This window comes from Scylla paramamosain, chromosome 34 (assembly GCF_035594125.1).
Source record: "Scylla paramamosain isolate STU-SP2022 chromosome 34, ASM3559412v1, whole genome shotgun sequence".
NCBI classification, from domain to species: Eukaryota; Metazoa; Arthropoda; class Malacostraca; order Decapoda; family Portunidae; genus Scylla; species Scylla paramamosain.
This window is the reverse complement of record NC_087184.1, coordinates 10,577,720-10,582,719: the sequence shown is the minus strand read 5'-3', so window position 1 is coordinate 10,582,719 and position 5,000 is coordinate 10,577,720. Positions and strand designations below refer to the sequence as shown.

Here is a 5,000-nt window from a genome sequence, read left to right as displayed (position 1 = left end):
AGGAAAGAATGAGAAAGGAAGGGAACGAAAGGAAAATAATGGAAAGAAAACGTAAGGTATGGTTTGCTACGGTAAGGTATAGTTGGGTAAAGTAAGGTTAGAGTTAGCTAAGGTAACATAAAGCAAAATAAGGTAACACTTCGTCACAGCTGTATTAACAGTACCGCATCACAACCACGTGCATGCCGGTGTAGTAAACAAGAAAATACATGAAAAAATAAATAAAGAAAGAAAGAAATAAAGAAGAAAAAACACAAGGAAATCATGTAGAAAACCCAATATTCTGACCTCACATCACATTCATCTGTCCCTCCACGTTACATCACCACCTCTTAATCAGCACCATAAACCAACCCGCCAATGTATTACCGCAATGAGGGAAATACCCCCTTAGAGACGCCAGATAGGGAAGATAACAATCGAGGGGCACTACACTATGTTCAATAATCTGTTTACCTTCTACAATCTGATACAGCTCATCCACTTGTTACCTGGATTCCTTGCTACATGACTGCCAATAGGTGTAACAAGGTACGGTTTGCTTCAAATTAATAAGGGAACACTCAAAAGCTGCATACATGTTAACAGACAGTGGAAGTAAACACGACAACATAGAAGAAGAAGAAGAAGAAGAAGAAGAAGAAGAAGAAGAAGAAGAAGAAGAAGAAGAAGAAGAAGAAGAAGAAGAAGAAGAAGAAGAAGAAGAAGAAGAAGAAGAAGAAGAAGAAGAAGAAGAAGAAGAAGAAGAAGAAGAAGAAGAAGAAGAAGAAGAAGAAGAAGAAGAAGAAGAAGAAGAAGAAGAAGAAGAAGAAGAAGAAGAAGAAGAAGAAGAAGAAGAAGAAGAAGAAGAAGAAGAAGAAGAAGAAGAAGAAGGGTTGGATTGAGTAATGGCGCAGGAAATGATCACATGATATCACCGATAAAGATGAATAGAAGATGAGGGAAGCCAACTTTTCAACAACGTATCTGAAATTAACACACATCACGAGGAATATAGGGAGTAGAAATCACGAAGAGGAACACAAGCAGAAAGAAGAATAGCTAGTTTTCTTCCCTACGCAGCAGAAATCCGAAGAGGAATACAAAGAGGAAGAGAAGAAAATATTAACTATTTTCTTCCCTATACATCAAGAATCAGGAAGAGAAATACAAGGAGAAAATGAAAAGAGAAAATAGTGAGTGTTTTCTTTCCTACAGAACGAAAAATCACGGAGATAAATACAAGGAGGAAATTAAAAGAAGAAAATTGTTAGTGTTTTCCTTCTTAAGCAACATAAATCACGAAGACACGAAGGGAGGTTAAAGAGCAAGGTGTTAGAATATCAAGCGAGAAGAGGAAGCATAACAAGCATACCTTACAGATAACAACAGTACACATCTTCCCTTTCCCTCACCTGGGCAGCATACGCCACACACAGCTCTCTAGCACTCCACCGAACTGCCGTAGCCCTAAAGCCTCACTAATGCAAGACCTACACCTGATGCTGTCTGCTTTACAAACCACACACACGCGCCTTCCCGTCCTCTACCGCCACCAGGAGTGTCAACACGCACAGAAAATGTGTCACTTCGCTGCCTTGGTTGCTATGAGGTCCTGACCGTCGATCTGTGCCTGCTTGTCTTCCACGTCTAATATTTCTTTGTCAACTCGATAATTTGCATATGTAATGTTAGTTTTTTGTTGGATATGAAAAGGAGCGTTCGTGTTTAAAAGGTTTGGAAATGTAATGAAATGAGGGTTAAGTTTTGAAAGTTTATTTTATTGTTCGCTCAAAATTGCCAATTCGATAATTTGCATGTGTAATGTTATTTTTTTTCTCTCTCTCCCTCTCTCTTATTGGACATGAAAAGGAGCGTATGTGTCTTTTTCGTTTTTTTACAATGTTTGGAAAAGTAGAGTAATGATGGTTAGGTTTTGAAAATTTACGTGTATTTATCATTCGCTTAGAAATGACAACATTAGCGGTGACGCGCGGCGCTATCGCTCATAATTCATCCGTTTTCGTATGAGTTAATATAATAATGCCACTTTCTTACACCTTCAGTAACTTCAATACCCTTCAAAATGCCGATACAAATCCACGCAAAGATTTACTATTATCTGTACGACACTGCTCTTCTCTATCGCCGACCGTGTAATCTTGGTGACGCACGATTTGTCTTGATCTTAATTCCCAGATATCCTGTGTTGATGAAGTGTGGAGTGCTGTGCCTCTTCCTTTGTCCCTCGTCCCTCGTGAGAAGAATAACAAATCATTGCCTGTGGGTTACAAATTAAACGATGATTACCAAGAAGAAGAAGAAGAAGAAGAAGAAGAAGAAGAAGAAGAAGAAGAAGAAGAAGAAGAAGAAGAAGAAGAAGAAGAAGAAGAAGAAGAAGAAGAAGAAGAAGAAGAAGAAGAAGAAGAAGAAGAAGAAGAAGAAGAAGAAGAAGAAGAAGAAGAAGAAGAAGAAGAAGAAGAAGAAGAAGAAGAAGAAGAAGAAGAAGAAGAAGAAGAAGAAGAAGAAGAAGAAGAAGAAGAAGAAGAAGAAGAAGAAGAAGAAGAATAATTAAGCGACTGATATGATAATTATTTAGACGCCGGAAAAAAAGATCACTTGACACTGAAGATTAAGAAAAGACCGAGTGATTGACTGACTGATAACATTGATTTATGGTAAACAAACAAGGTACCGTAACAGAACAAAACGATAAACAACAACAACAACAAGGAACAACAAGAGCAAAGAACACAATTAAGAAGAAGCAGAATAATGATGACGATGAAAAGAAGAAGAAACACACGAGAATGCTAATGGGGAGAAAAACAGGAGAAAGAGCGCATGACAAACAAGCTCTCGGTGTACCTAACAAGCTCTCGGTGTACCTAACAACATAATGAACTTCGCAATGTAACAAACACCGAGATAGATACCAGTACTCCCATCACACGCTGCAGACACTCCACTCTCACCACCTACCGTCTGTACCTCCCGGCCACGTGGAGCAACGCCGCACATCGAAGACTTACTTAACCAGCGACCTCATTTTTTCCCCTCGAGTGACAGACGTACAGTTCGTTGCGTCAGTTAGTACTGTTATCGACTGCCCCTCCTCTTCTTCTCTTTCTCTCTCGTTGCTTCCTCACCCGCTCCGTCTCCTCTTCCTTGCCTTCATTCCTTCCTCTTTTTTTTTTTTTTATGATGAAATTTCCAGGTAATAGTTTTCTGAGAGATGATTCTTCCCAACCACACTTCCTCTCCCTTTCCTTTCCTTCATGCCTTCATTGTTTCCTCTCGTTTTTTTTTTCTTTTTTTTTTTTTTTACGGTGAAATTCCCAAGTACTCGTTTTCTTAAAGGTATAAAGCGATGTTTTCTGTTTGCTGGTATGTTGCACGAGGGAGAGGTTGGCGAGAAGAAAGCCTTGTTCTTTTCTATTCTGTTTTTCCACTCATACTTTCCAGTCAGTAGTGTTAGCATGCCCAGAGATTCCTAGAGTTCTGCTTAATGCTGTAGTTAAGTTTGCGCTAAGTTTAAAACCTAAGCACACAAGAAGGTATAGTATGAAATAGTGACGATGCAAAACAGTCAAATCTTACACTTTTTAATTTCGTCTCTATCTATTCATCTATTCATCTATTCCTATGCACTCTCATTAACGTATTTTCTCTTGTCTTTCTCCTCCCTTCCCTCCCATCCCTTTCCATTTTCTCCCTTTCCCTACTCTCATTTCCCTTCATCTGCTTCTCTTCCCTACACCTCCTCCTCCTCCCTCTGTTCTCACACGTAACATCGCAACACTAATCTAATCAGACCTCCACACGTAACTTATCTTAAATCTCGCTAAGATGTTCATGGCTACACTTAATTTCTTCTATACTATAACCACGCTATCTTTTGTTTGTCCTTGGTGATAACGGTTCACTATGGTTCAATATCTGTGTTTGTTCATGTGTTTGTATACGAAGGAATGAGTGAGGGTTTGCCATAAGGGAAGGAAGAGAAGTGAAGAAGAGAGAATAAGGAAAAGACGAAGGACATTACAAAAGACGACAAAATACGAGACAAAGGACGACATTGGAAAAGAAAACGTATAAAAGAAATGAAGAGCAGAGCAAAAGAAAACAAAATAAGAAGAAACGAAGGAGAACGTAGGAAAAGAAGACAGAACAAGAAGAATCGTGATAAATGTAAGATGAGATAGATAAAAATGGCAATAAATGTTAATGATGTCAAGGAAAGAAGAATAAGGAGGACAACGGAAGATAACAAAATATAATGAAGAAACAAGCGAGTTTGTAACATGGAAGCGAGACAAATTAAAGAATGGCGGTGCATGATGATAAATATGGTAGGGAAAAAGAACGAAGATGCGGCAAAAGATGACAAGATATGATGAAAAAAAAAACAAGAGAGTTTAATAAAAAAGAAAACGAGACAAAGTAAAGAATGGCAAAAGAATATGGTAAGGAAAAGAGAATGAAGGCACAACAACAAATAAATAAATAAATAAATAAATAAATAAATAAATAAAATGATAACGTAATAAGCTGCAAAATGTGAACGATGCAAGGGGCAAAATAAAATAATATGCCACAGTCTATGAAAAATATGAAGTGAATGTTCGACACTCTCTCTCTCTCTCTCTCTCTCTCTCTCTCTCTCTCTCTCTCTCTCTCTCTCTCTCTCTCTCTCTCTCTCTCTCTCTCTCATCTCTTCTAACTTGAAATTCTATAAAATCTGCACAAAACAAATAACGAATGAACAAGTGGACTCATAAAATTTTCAATGAGACAAGAGTGCTTCATATTTTTTTTTACCGTGAAAGCCTCTGAAAAAAAAATGTACAGTGCTGCATAAAATAACAAATAGCAGAAATACAACAATAATAAACAAACGAAATACGCGACGGTTAAGTCAAGAGGAGTCTTAAGAGCCAGAGGAAAGCCTATCAAGGTAGGAGATAAGGGAGACAGAATGAGAGAGAGATGGAATAATTTTAGTTAATTGTCTTCTTTTT

The 5,000-nt window shown here is 38.0% G+C and overlaps 1 protein-coding gene across 3 annotated transcripts in view; it reads right to left on the bottom strand.

Annotated features, from left to right (window-relative positions):
• Positions 1–5,000, bottom strand: part of LOC135090156 (6-phosphofructo-2-kinase/fructose-2,6-bisphosphatase 1-like) — an 83,027-nt gene that overhangs the window by 24,760 nt on the left and 53,267 nt on the right. The window contains exon 1 of one of the 3 annotated variants that reach the window (XM_063986562.1): positions 1,395–1,542. The exons of the other annotated variants lie outside the window; for them this stretch is intronic. The gene's annotated coding sequence lies outside the window, so the exon portion shown is untranslated. Of the gene's footprint in view, positions 1–1,394; positions 1,543–5,000 lie in introns of those variants that run through there. 3 annotated transcript variants of the gene reach the window in all.